At 40.0% G+C, this 15159-nt stretch overlaps 1 protein-coding gene across 1 annotated transcript in view; it reads left to right on the top strand.

The window, feature by feature from the left end:
* Positions 1-15159, top strand: part of LOC122808401 — a 265183-nt gene that overhangs the window by 163574 nt on the left and 86450 nt on the right. The gene's annotated exons all lie outside the window — the stretch shown is intronic.

The following is a 15159-nucleotide window of genomic DNA, read 5'->3' as shown; positions in this document are numbered from 1 at the left end:
TTATCCATATATGCAGAGTACAGCAGAAATGTGCAGAGCTTTTTCAATTATTTATTGATAAAAGCAGCTACTAAACAGAACAAAGTAGCTACTTCTGTAATTAAATAAGCAGCTACTAAAGAGAAAACAGAATCTAAATAATCTGTGTTTTATGCATCATTAATTAATTTAGATTGTGAATATCACTTAAGTGCTGGCTGTTTTTTAATAAAGATATTTCTTTCTTTATTTATTTATTTATTTGTTTATATATTTATTGACCATTTGTTGAACAGGTTAGTCCCATTAGGCAAGCTATATCGTTCCAGGAGAGACCCAGGGTGACATTCACATGTCTGTTATTACTGTTCAAAAAGTTAATCAACAGATTTCTGCAATACACTCATTCTACTCACATAAGATTATAGCAATGTGAGCATCTTTAGTGTCTAGCATGCATAATGGGCAGGATTCCATAAACCCTACACTGCTCACTAAAACCATAAGCATGTTGCGATAGTGTGCTGATTTGTATTTAGTAATTAGCTGTGCAAACACAGTAAACATTGTGGCATGCTAATTACTGCATAAGCAGCTGAACTGTATGCTAATCAACCAATCCAAGATGGCAAAGCGATTCAACAAGCTATAAAGCAATCATGTACACTTAGTGTAGCCTTTTGCCTTGTACTCCAAAACCACTGAAACTACACTTGAGGAAAACAATGTCAGGGGCTGCTGCTGCTATTTTGCATGTGCCTGTGCAACAGGCTCAAGTCTATGTTGCTGCTGCTACTGCTGTTGCTGACAGACCTCAGGCAAGGAGAAGAATAGTATTTAGACCCTGTTTAACTTACCAGGGTCTGCATGATGTGGAAATAGTAGAGGGATACAGGGTGGATACAGACACACTCCAAGAACTCTGCAACCTCTGTTGTCCTCACCTGAGAGCAAGAGCAAAGTGAGGGAACCATTACCTGTGGAGAACAAGCTATGTGTAGCATTTAGAATATTAGATACCAAAAATTTTCAATGATACACAGGGGATATGCTGGGTGTGTCACAGGCATCAGCATCCAGAATCCAGCATCAATTCCTGAATGCTATGCTACAGCATGCCACTGACTACATATATTTCCTCATTACACCTGAGGGCAGAGCTAGAACTATGCAGGATTTCTACCAATTAGCACAATTTACTGAAGTCTTGGGTGACATAGACTGCATGCATATTGAGTTCAAAGCACCACCTGGAGAACAGGGAAGGGTTTATATCAATAGAAAGGGCTTCCAATCCATTGTCTGCCAGGTCATATGTAATGCTAGGGGAATCATCCTAAATGTGTGCACTGGCAACCCCTGGCAATTATCACATCTCCGATATCTGGCACACCTCACAGCTCTACCACAGGATTTTCATGGTTGATGTCCTACAAGGCCATTTCCTGGGGGGATGTAGGATATGGACTCAAACCATGGCTGATGACTCTCACCAGAAATGCACACACATCCACAGAGGAATGTTATGAGGTACACACTCAAACAAGAAATATCATAGAGCATGTGCTTGGGCTGTCAAAGTCATGGTTTCAGTACCTAGACATATTGGAGGGCTCTGCAGTACAATCCCACTGCTTGTGCCAAAATTGTCACAGTCTGTGCTATCCTACACGATATCATTCTACAAAAACAACTGCAGACGGAGCATCAAGGGCTAGAAGCAAATGTTCCACTACCACCACCACTGGCACGGTCATCATACCCATATGCAGGTGAGGAGTTAGTGGGGGAACTCCCAGCTGCTGTAGGTGTAGGTAGACATAAGTGTACACAATATGCTCTTGCCCTGGCCAAGAGGCAATGGATAGCACACATGCTGACCACCTAAGGGGTTCACCTTTCATCACATAACATACAGTAAAATTGATGCCAGGCAATGCTCACGACCTTCAATTATCCTTGTAATGGCTGCATACTGCTAGCATCAGACAAAGTCAACCCCAAAAGCATGACTTTAGAGGTAAGTACTGAACCTGTATAGGAGGAAACAATGTGAAGAACATGGATGAATGGCAAATACCCGAATACTGTTACTCGTAAATGTATCTAAGTAGAAAGTGTGTGGCTTGTGCAGCAATGACATTAATATGTGACATGACTGACTTATGTACTATATATTTGTGGCAATTTATCAATTAACATGACTCATGCATCTCAAATACCCAGTTTAGAAAAATCAGTCTAAACTTTACTTATCCCTATATTCTCACAAGTGGAGCAATAGGCATGATTGCTTCTATTAATGATTTCAAGGTAAGAATCGCAACACTATAGTGCTGCAATAATTCAGAAAAAAATTCCAGATAACATCACCAATACATACCCTAAACACTCAGTTAGCTATCCATCCTGTGCATCAGACAACATACATATGTAACCCTGAATTAGAAACAAGGTGATGGCACAGTTATCATCATTTGTACAGGGTGGGGGTTGGGGGCAAGAGGTCAAGGCTGACACCAAAGTAGTGAGTGTGTGCGAGTAAGAAATACAGGTAGGCAGAAATGTAGACAAAATCCAAAGGCCACTGAGACAGAATGACTGAAAAACTCATTAATGTCTCATGTAGCTGGAAAGTGTGGGTGTTTGTATGGTCACTGTATGTGAAATGTATGTGTGTGTGTCTGGATAAATACAGCCAAGCTCTCTGCTAGAAAAGCATCCTGGCATGCTGGACAGGTATAAGCCATGCATAGTAGAGGTATCAAGTCATTATCATTGCCCCTGACTGCGAGAACTGGATCTGCCAGGAGGTGCACTGGCATGTCCACAGCCATGGTCAGATGTGGTGGTGCTACCTGAAAGTGAGAAATATCTGCTGGAGAGCTCTTCTCATAACTATGGTCAGGTCTACAGCCCTGTGGCCTATCATGTCTGGGTGTGGACACCTCAACCACTAATGGAGCAGTGAAAGTAGTGCAACTGCAAGAGTGGGATTGGGAACAGGCACTGACACACTGGATAACAACAGATGATGATGAGGGCTTAAAACCACATGGATGGTATCCCCTGCCTGTTCCACTGTGGCATTCATCCAGTCCACTGAATCAGTCACATGGTGAAGACAGTCTTACACATCAGCTTGTGCTACATCTAGAATGCTACTCATGTCCTCGGAGACCCTAGTGGAACATGCCTGTGCCCACAGAATGGCTGTAAGCATATGTCAAGTGACACGTAATGACACACCAGCTTCAGGTGGAGGGTGGACAACAGGCCTCCTCCAATCACCTGTACCAATCATTCTGCATGGCACCTCACTCACACTTTGCTGTGTCTAGAGTCAACCTACACTGAAATTGCAGTAACCACACTACCCTGATCAGCTGTGTCACCTTCAACCTGTCATCAGTGTAAGGTTTCAGTGGAATGGGTGCGCATAGACACACTGAGTGTATCTGAAGGAAAGCCAGGGGATGTATAAGTTACAACCTCAGTGTCAGATTCAACCTTTGCACCCCATCTCCTCCGACTGTGTCTCCATTTGGCCACGATTATCATCAGAGCCTGTCGATACTCCAACATCTTGTGGTAGGAAACCTACACTTCCACGGCCAGGCTTACCTGTGATAATAAGCAAAGACAGGAATGAAATTACTACTCCTTAAATATTATTCCAAAATATCTGAAAAAAAGTAACACTGGTTGCACAACTGCAGATGATACAGCAATACAGATACTCATTACACCCTTCTCACACATACAGATAATATATATCTAAATAATGCTTAGAACAAAAACAAAAACATTTCTTACCATGTACAGATGTATCAATATTTTGCAGGGAGGATGAGCCTGGAAGAAATGAAGTGATGAAAGGATGACAATTAAGCATCACAATGGAAAAATACAGGTACTGTGAATATGAGGGGGTGCTAAAAAGTTCTAAGCCCAACCTAGAAAGGAATGACATGGAGCCTTGAAACATACAAGATATTCAACATATTCATCCTGAAGATTAACACACTTGGCACATTGTGTCTGAAATTTCTGTAACCCTGTCAAAAAACCCTGAAGTCTGGTCACTGAAATACTGCTCCACTGCTGCAATCACCTCAGAATCACTCAAAAATCCCAGCCCTTTCAAACTCTTTTTAAAGTTTGGAAACAAGAAATAGTCAGATGGGGCAAGATCTGGTGAGTAGGGTGGATAGTCTGTGCACTTAAACCCCAGTTTTGTCAAAACATCCATCATTTTGTCAGCCTTAAAACAGGTGCATTGTCTTGCAAAAAGAGAACTTTCCGCAGCTTCCCTCTCCTTTTTTTCTTTCAATGCCTCCTTTAATCAGCACAGTAAGTTACAATAGTATTCTGTATTAGCTGTTTGGCCCCTTGGAAGATAGTCAGTCATTACAACACCTTCCTGATCCCAAAACACTATGGTCACGACTTTTCCTGCTGACTTTTGGGTCTTGAACTTCTTTGGCCTTGGTGAACCTGAGTGCCTCTAGTGCATGGACTGTTGTTTTGTCTTAGGGTCATAGTGGTGTAACCATGTTTCATCAGCAGTAACTAGTCATTCCAAAATGTTGGCACCAGCTTGATGAAAATGCTGCAAAATCAACTTGGAAGTTTCCACTCGATGTCTTTTCTCATCGGCATTCAAACATTTGTCCACCCACTTGGCTGACAGTTTCTGCATATCCAGCTGCTCATGGATTATAAACTCAACACATTCCCCAGATAGCTATAGTATCTCAGCAATTGTTTTAACAGATATTCATCAATCTGCAAAAATGGAGATGGCACTGTTTGAGGCTTCCCAGAACTTGCTGCATCTTTGGTCTCAAAATCTCGACGCTGAAAGTTTGCCACTACTTCTTCATGGTTGAGTAAGAAGGGTATTTGCCACTCAATGTTTGCATCATACATTCATGGATTTCCTTCAGAGTTTTCTTCTGCAGGGATAGGAACTTCATGACGGCTCAGCGTTCCATACTTGAAAATTCCACACTTTTCATTGATATGATTCAATCAATGATCTGAAACAATGTCAAAACACAGTTACAATTCTGTAAACTGGAACTTTACAAGATGAAATAACCCTCTTTTCAGCTAAAGAGGCAAAATAACACTCAGAATTTAGAAAGTTGGTCAGGCTTGGAAATTTTCAGCACCCCCCCTCGTACACATTTGTCTACATGCCCTGTAAGAAACAGCTCTAACTGAAACTTGTATGAACCATCCACCCACACCCATGTCTACTGAAGAACTCTGTTGTATAACTATGAATTATCAATAAGTACAGATCAATAAAACATGTATCACAAGCAGAAGCAGACAAATTATATTTTACTCTACAAGCCAATATAATGTTGCCATATGGAAGCCTACATAGAATATGCTCTGGGACACATTTGGCCTTCCAGCCACATTAGCACTGACATCAATCACACAGTGCAAAGGCTCCCCTGAGCTGTCAGAAAGTATGACAGTGGATAGGAATTCCTCATTTGCTGTCAGTGGTGGCTTGGCAGCAGGACCACCCCCCATAGTCAGCTGTTCTCAGGTAACTGCAGCTGCCCTCCTCTGTACTGATGAAATCATATCAGTGGCCTGGTGCTGCACTTGATCATAATTGTGCTCATGACCAGAAACTGCATTTACATTAGTGATTAACTGGTTCGAAATCTCCTTTCTGGCAGACATATTACCCCCAGCCTCTCTCAAGTAAGAAGGCTCCATGGTGCCTCAAAGCCTGGATGATTACCTCATTCTCAGCATCACTAAAAAGGAGTTACATGGATTTGTAGGCTTGGGTGCCATAATCCTATGTGCAATAAAACATAGAAGGATAAAGTACATTAATGTCACATAAGTAATGTATTTGTTCACAAAAAATGTCAAGTCTGTGTACCCTTGAAACACAGTTCTCATTTAGTGCACACACACACACACACTCCAACAAAAATTTAAGTGTCTGTAGAAACACCCATTCCATTAACATTCATACAGTGAAGACTGAAACTTTATGTCATTGATTACTTGATAACAATTATCATTGCTAAATAGTAAAGAATGAAAATTATGAATTCCAGTCAAATGTCACTGTGCCCACCAGTCCTGTGGAGTTTGCCATGAGCCATCTGAGAAGCATAACACCAATGTCAGTGACATGTACATTTTTTCTCCAATCCTTTGAGAAATTGTAAAAGGAAATAGTAAGAAGATAATTGTGCTGAAAGCATAACCTGTCTTTCTCACAAATGTAAATGCCTGCCAAACCACGTATGCCAACAGTGAAGTATAGGAAGTGCATACAGATCAACTTTCATTTTTCTACTGGCTATACAAATACATTTCCAGAAGTTTACAAAATCTAAAATGTCCTTGAATAATAGAAGTACACCTTAGCAAATTAAGTGCTTCCTTGCAGAGAAATCACCTTTAAGGACATACCAATCTTCTATTTTGTCTGAATACACACATCCCTTCACCTTTGAGTTCCCTAGCTTACTTTTTTTATAGTGTAGATTCAGCCATCTGAGCACTGTGAAGATCCAAATGAGGTGTGACTTCATTAGTATTGCTGAATACTAAACTTTTGCCTTCCTGTAGCACATGTAAACATAGTGTAGCCTCTACACCATTGTTAGGTGCTAATGGCTTGCAACTATGAATGATTACTTTGAATACACTTGTAAAGTGAGGAACTAACTTCACTGGGGTTTTTAAATAAAGCAAAACACCACACATGTATCATTTTTGGTTATAATAGCACAGGCCTCATGCCTTTGTTGAAAACTGTTGCTCACTATTACACCTTGAAAACAAAATGATAGAAAATGCACTACAGACTACATGTCTGACAGTAAGGCAAAGATAAATGAAGAATGACCAGAATACAAAGAGAAGACAGAGATGCATTTCTGAAAACATATTCATAAATAATTCTGGGGTTAAATCACTGCACTATGTTAGCCACACATGTACAACCAACTCAGAATGTCCAACTGTATGAAATAATAGGGATATGACATGCAAATTGCTTGTATACATATGATTTCAGTAGTGTTGCAAAGCTGTGTCTGTGGCAAAGAGAGGTAATCCACTACAACTGTGTTGTGTAAGTGCAACAGTCTGTTGGCTCAAATCCAGGGTTATCTTTGTTTCACTTTTTTTTTTTTTTTTTTTGCCTTTACCATTTCCACAGGGTGTGTCTTAGTGCAAACATGGTTAACTACCTAAAAATTGAAAATTTAATATCAGTTGCCTTATGAAGTGCAAACACGCTTAGCAGGATTACGTGGCAGTCAAGAACATGGATGGTAATGACTGCAGAAATTTCACCTGTTACCCAGCTGTCACTGTGGAAAAAGGTATAAACACGCTGAGTGAAAAAAGAGAGAACATAGGTAAAGCATTGTTGGACTCCCACAGTAGTTATTTTTACTGAAGAAGGGTTATAATGAGTATTTACACAAGGAATATATGTTAACTATTTACTTTCCCATTTGCGCATTGCCTACTTGTGTACAAACACAGTTCACTACTTAAGGAAAAAAGTAAAAAATTGAATTTGTTTTGCCTTCCTTCATTCAAACAGACTCAACAAGCAGCAAGGCATGGCTATCAGCACTCTAGATAGTATTAAGTATGGAAAATGTAGCTGTTTCCTACCTTTGCCTGTGGCACCAGGTGTAAGTGCAATGCATTCATGTTCAGAACACAAGTGAGCCACAGTTTTAATCCAGCACACTCCAGTTTTTAGTACGGATGCCCCACTGTAATTTTTCACAAAACTGTGGTTATAAAGACAATACTACATACCAATAGCTACATACAGCAGGTTGACTGAGCATACACATACTTTTGTAGGTATCATTATGTACTATGTGTGCAATTGGTTTATCATGACAATGATGTTTATGTAATAAAAAATGCAGTTGCATATCTCTGATGGACACAATAGTTCACTGACAATCATCTACACCCCTCCTATAACCCAAGTGTAACTGTAAAACAGAATTTATTATGAGTTATGTACCACAAATCACAAATCTATTACTAAAGTAATGCAATTATATCCATTTCCAATATATTCTCAGACATTAGCTCTGCATTTCAGCTGATAATGCATAAGCTAGGACATTGTAATGTTAGACATATACAGATTTAATTGAAGTATAGCACCAGTCACTCTTTAAACTGTATATCTGTGATGGCCATGATTGACAAACATTTTTTTCTGGAGCAATTAGGAAAAAATCACCTGTGTGGAAATGTATGCATTCTCTTTTTTACATAGATTTGAATCCCATGTTGTACAAATGACTTTTAACTGTGTGTAAGTCCACACAAAATATCTACCAAGTCATCCCATTCATCCCTCCAAAGTCATGTCTTAAAAGCCAAGAAATTTAGCATTTCAGTGCTGACCACGGGGCAAAGTGTTACCAGGTATAGCAGCATACATGCCATAAATCAATGCCAAGTCTCAGCTCAGCTTTTCTGTTTCATAAGCACCCTCCTCTTTGTTTGGCAGTGTTTCTCTTCTCTTAACATTGCATAAATAGGGTTGCCATGGTTGTGCATATTTGCACACTAGTCGAAAAATGCACTATCGAAAATTTACAGAAAACACTTGTACTCTTGTTGGAGGATCATTGCATGACATGGCAGGGGATTGGAAGGATGGTGCCAAATTTAGGGCATAGAGGTGGGGTGTGGAGGACTCAAAACTATTTGTTGCCCTCATTGTGATGTGCTACAGCTATAGGCTGCTACAGGGGGACTATACCAGGTCTCAATATATGGATGAGACTTGAAATAGCCTAGCCAAGGCTGTCTCCAGTGCAACTGGCATACCACGCACTGCAGAGCAGTGCAGGGCAGCATTACAGTAGCCTGAAACAGTGCAAGCAGGCAGAACTCAACCAGTAGCTGGATGTGTTTGGAACAGCTGACATCCCATGTAAGTATACAGATAAAACAACTCAAGATGATCAGAAATGGTGTAGCTAGGCAAGACTGGCTTGCGTAATGATTTAATTTCTCTTTTCCTCTCATTCTTTATTATGCAGCTGCACAGGAAATTTCAGCAAACAGGGAGGCACATGTTGAGAGGCTATAGCAACTCAGAGAGACAAGGGGTATGTATGCAGTACAACTAACCCTGATTTTAATAAATAATTTGATTTCATTCATCAGTATCACGTTCTGCCTACGCATCTTAACTCTAACAGTAAGCACGCATGCTGCCTGCTGTAGCTCTTGGTAATTGCAGTAGGTAAATGTAATAGTGTATTTAGATTATCTGGGCTCAGTTCTCACAAGTAACCTATAGACTCACATCCAAGTATCATTTCTACGTTTGTCATGCAACAGTATTGGATTTAATGCCATGCTGTTAAGTTGAATTATGCTTTAAAGCATATATGAAATACTTGCATATCTCAAGGATTACCTGTAACAACTCAGTCATTTTTTTTTATTTTGAAAGCTCTATAGCTAGTATAATAATAAAAGAATATTTATTGTAATATAGCATGAATGTGACATATTGGATCTACCTGACTAGATCGAAACTTCATAACACCGACACGCACTTCACCGACACCACATAATCGACAGTTCACAAGCACGACACCACATACACTCAACACATCATAACAACAAACAAAACAAATCCCCTATCCAAAACCCACACACACAACACAAGCACACCAAAATCCTTACAAACCAACACTAACCCTTACATACACAACTATCTACAACCCTAACCGAAACCCTAACCCTAAGGTCCGTCACTATCGCACCCTCACCTAACACGCGCCCTAACCCTAACTCACTTATCCCACCCCTACCCCTACAGACCACCAACATCGCACACTTACCTTACTCGCACCCTAACGGCCGTCACTACCGCATACTTACACATCCTTTCCCCATCTCAGTGTTCTCAGCGTCGGTGTCTTCCTCCGTCGGTCTTCTGCCTTGTCGATCTTCTGGCGATTTGTCGGTGTTCTGACGTTTCGATCTAGTCAGGTAGATCCGACATATCACAGTGACAGCTCAACCCACCAAAACCATATTTTACAGAGTCGTACGAAATACCAAATACTTCTCCAAAGAAGCATTTTTAGACATGCTCAATAAATGCAATTGGACACACTCCATCATCTCCAACTTGACCAGGCTGTAACATACTTCATTGACACATTTCTAGGTATTCTAAATAGCCTAGCACCAACTCGTACATGTCATGTTAAAAATAAGAGATTGCCCAGGATATCAAAAGAAGCCATTAGACTTCAAAAACTAAGGGACAAAACCTGGTTTCAATACCAGAAAACAAAAGACAATAAAACTCTGCTAGCATACCAGCAGCTCCGAAATCAAACAAAAAAACAACTCAAACTAGACAAAAAAACGTATTATACATCTATGCAAAACAAATATGAAAACAATCCCGCAAAGTTCTGGCAAGCAATTAACTCGCTGCTCCACCCAGGTAAAGCTACAACCCCAGAACCAACAACCAATAAACAAAGCATGAGTATTGCCTCACAAATCAACACCTACTTTATAAACACCATCCTCTCCTTAGTTACAGAGAACAATTCCACCCCACCGTCTCTTCCACTTAATGTGGAAACTAACAACAGCTCTTTTGACCTCAAATCTGTCCTAACTCAGACCATAAGAACGATACTGAAAAAACTGAAACCTTCTTCCTCAGCAGCTGACCAACTCCCCCAGTGAGTACCTCAAACTATCAGCTGATGCCATAGCTCTGCCTATCTCCATTCTGGTAAATAGGTCTATTGCAGAACAGTATGTCCCAAAATTATAGAAAATTTCCTCTGTCACCCCTCTACATAAAGGAGGAACATCAACAGAATTAAACAATTACAGACCCATAGCCATCCTTTCCCCCGTGTCAGAATTCTGGAAAATGCATCCACACTCAATTACTACAATACCCATTATCTCACAACCTTACCTCTCCCTCCCAACACGGCTTCAGACCGAAACACAGCACCACTACAGACCTAATCCATTTCTCTAACACCATCAACCAACTGAGAAATTCAAACCAGCAAGTAGCATCAATTTTCCTAGACATGTCAAAAGCATTCAACACTGTCTCCCATCAGAAACTCCTTAGTACTCTTGCCTCACTAAACCTATCAAAGACTTCCCTCTCCTGGTTCCTAAGCTATCTTTCTGACAGACAACAAGCAGTATGATGGAAACCTGAACTATCACTTTTGCCTGTCTCAGTTGGAGTCCCCCAAGGGTCCATACTAGGACCCTTTCTTTTCACCATCTTCTCCAATGATCTAGCCTCATCCACAACACATGCTAAAGTAGTTCAGTATGCTGACAATTCAATTTTAATCTGCTCAGCAGATACCTTACCAGACCTCTAAATAGTAGTCCAACAAGCTTTTAGTGATATAGAAACATATCTAAGTAAATCACAACTAATCCTCAACCCCAAAAAGACAAAGTTAATGCTATTTACCAGTAGCAAATATTCACCAACCTCACCTCCTTTCACCATTCTCTCAGCAAACAACACAGTCGTCCAACCAGTTGAGCATACAAAACTGCTTGGTGTGGCAATTGACAACAAACTCAAGATTCGACCAACACATAACCAATACAATAAAGAAAGTACACATCAAACTTGTCTCACTGAACAGAAGCAAGCCATTCCTCACTGACAATACCAGACTAACCATATCCAGAACCTTCCTCCTCTCTACACTCCTATATGCTTTCCCCCTCTTTAGCAACTTAAAAAAATCAGACTTAGCCAAATTGGAAACTTGCTACAACAAAATAGCCTGATTTGCAGCCAACCTTCCCCACCATACCCATCAGTGTATTGCTCTACATAAATTAAATTGGATTGAGCTACCTAACCTTCTCCACCTCTACCAACTTAAATTCACACACAATATCATCTTCCATTTTGACAGTTGCCGATCCCTCAAGGAACTTGTTGTTCCCTACTCATGCCCACAAAGTCTAAGATCTGCAAACAGAAACTTTCCCACAGTAGACAAAGCTAACAACACCCATGGTAAAGCCCTATTCTCAAATCAAATTGCCAAATGATGGAACTCTCTACCCCATACCCTCCAAATCACACCTGAATCTACCAATTTCAAACTACTACTATTTGAACACCTATCAAAGAACTGGCATTGCTCCTGCTCCAGACCTGACTGACAAGATATCTATAAACCTCTCAACACACTATCCACTCCTTAGCTCATTTTCTCCCTCTCCTCAGTGTTTACTACTACTCAAAAATATATATAAAGAAAATCTCATTTGTTCATAACTATTATTTAATATGTACACATTACTAATTTTTTCTCACAGTGATCTTCACTGAAATGCTTGTATGTTTTTCTTTTTCAACCTGTATCTAGTATAAAATTGTACTGAATACTAATTTGTATAGACTAACCACATGATGTGTATTGTTCATCTTACTGTATGGAAACTATTGTACTATCTATTGTATTTTGCTTATTTCTGTGGAGCTTTTCTCCCCAGGCTTCCACTGAAAATGGGCTTCTGGCCCAGTCAGACTTTCCCGGTAAACAAATGTAAATGAATAAATAAATAAATAAATAAATATCATGTTTCTAATCATCTTTTTTGTTTTTTGTCTCACTGCACCCCTTATCTTTCTCTTTTTTTGTGTGTGTGTTAAATGTAAACACACGATTCTGATGTCATACCTTTCTGCTAACAAGCCAAATGCTTTTCAACACATGGAGGTAGGCCAACCACTGCAACTCAGCCTGCCAACCCTCCACCTACTATCACACCAACACCCAGCACCTCTGGGACACAAGCTGGCAGTATTGCTTCCGCAGCTCCTGAACTACCTAGCTCATCCACATCAGGTAGCATTGCCCCAGCTGCTAGTGCATTGGTACCCTCCAGCATTATTGGTGGAGGCAATGATTAAATCACTCACTATGTACTGCCAGGGATGGTGCATGATGTCACAGAAACTGGCCTTGGTGCCCACATCAGTTGCCTGAAGAGGTTGCTCATTGAAATAGAAAGAGACTACCATATCAAGCACTCTCACAGGGAACTGAGGAAGGTGACAGTGATGACAGTTCTGAGGGTGAGAACTAGATTCTCACTGTTCCCATGTTTGATGGGCATGTGCCTCTGATATCCCCTGCCTATCTCCAGTCATGGTGCCCCACAAACATTTGTGTCCATCACCATCCCTGTGTCTGTCTTGTTTGTTCTGTTTATCTGCCTGCACCTGCTTCTTCACCTACCCTATTTACCTGACCCACGCATCCTTATATCCCTTCCCCAATTTTCCTCTCTTTTTGAAAGAAAAAAATGGACACCTGTCCCTCAAACAAAAATGTTGCATACATAGCTCTATAGCTCTCCACTTCACAAATGTGTCTTCTCAATACACTTACACTTGATTTGGTCCAACTGGCTATACAACGTATACGACATAATTTCATTGTTGTCACCAATTTGTGTTGTATTGACAGTTCAAGTTAATTAAATTCTCTATACATATCAACATTATCTCATTGAAGAAGTGGAGATCTAGAGTTCTTTCCTAATTCCCTTCTGCAAATTCCTTTATTGCTTCCCCTGAGGGTGAGAACTAGATTCTCACTGTTCCCATGTTTGATGGGCATGTGCCTCTGATATCCCCTGCCTATCTCTAGTCATGGTCCCTGCTTGCCCCCATTTCACCACTTTCCTATCTACCATATTTTCCACCCTTAATTTGGTTAAAAAATAGAATCACACACCTCACATGTGACCACAAATGGCCCATAAAAAGCCTTCACTTTTTGTCTTCTGCATTTGCACATTGTTTTTCATCACACACCAGTGCTGAGCAGCGGTAAATGCCTATCCATGTGATATGGCAAATCCTGGTGAATTTTTGCCATCAGCTGCACTAGTCCAATTATCTCCATGCAATGTGCTGAAACATGCTGTGCTATAGGAACACAGAGTTAAACCAGAGTAAAGCCAGTACTTTGAAACAGTTAGTCTGACAGTTCTGTATACTGCTGAATGTACCAAAGTGTAACTTCCTATGTGGAGTGCTGATATAAATCATTTGACTGAAACTTTTTTTCCCATAACATCAAGGGTTCAATTCCAGATGCCTCTCACATCATTTCTTAATGTGATGTTTTATGTCTACAATATGTTTAACAACCCACATCTTAAAATTTGCCACAATTATGAGTTCTCAAGAAGATATATTGGATACTGGCCGAAATAGATTATTTGCATTTATATTCATCCCCATGAATATTATATATTTATTCAACCTTGTTCTGCTTGTCATTTCTAGAAAACTGTACATAAAATTAACGTGTGATTTGTACTGAGGCCTGCTAAACAGATTCTAGTTTTAAAACTGTATTGAGGTAGGCATTACAGATAAAATTTGGGAAAGCCACATACTTTAGTGTAGTCGTTGATAGTCATATTTGCGATTCTGATCAAATTTACTTAGTTAATGCCAAACTTACACCATCTGTAAAAAAAGACTAATGTAGATTTGAATTTCTGCTCACTGGTGCTGATGATTTATTTACTTTTATTTGTATTAGCATTTGCTTACCATGATGGTCCACCAGGCCATAGTAAGCCCATTTTCAGTAGAAGCCAGGAAGAAAAGCTCCACAGTCAAATACACAATACATACAATGCACTAGATGTTTGTGTGATGCACCCAGTAAATATACAGCTTAGTGACAACAATGTTGGCATGGATTTGATTCTTGCAGGTGATGACTGTGGCTTATGTGTCATATAAACCTATCAACTGGCCATGATTGGCCCAGATTTCAAGTCCACTTTTAACACTGTCCCTTTTAAATCATCCAAAAAGCGGTCATTTTTAGGGAAGAGGTGGCAAATTACACTTATAGAATACTGACAATCATTACAATTATATATGTCTGCTCCTGAAGAACATGTATAATAAGTTGCACTCGCATATTCTGTCAATGTCAGAGATTAATGGTCATAACATTGTAAGAGTGTACATACATTGACATATTCTATTTTGGGGACATTGCCATATTTACCATGCCCTCTTCCTCTTTATTCATTTCTATCATTCATGTCTGTGTCCATTTTCAT

Source organism: Protopterus annectens, chromosome 8.part0, assembly GCF_019279795.1.
Source record: "Protopterus annectens isolate FY-2018-M chromosome 8.part0, PAN1.0, whole genome shotgun sequence".
In the NCBI taxonomy this organism is placed as follows: Eukaryota; Metazoa; Chordata; order Ceratodontiformes; family Protopteridae; genus Protopterus; species Protopterus annectens.
Note: the sequence above shows the minus strand (reverse complement) of the source record. Positions and strands in the feature narration are given on the sequence as shown.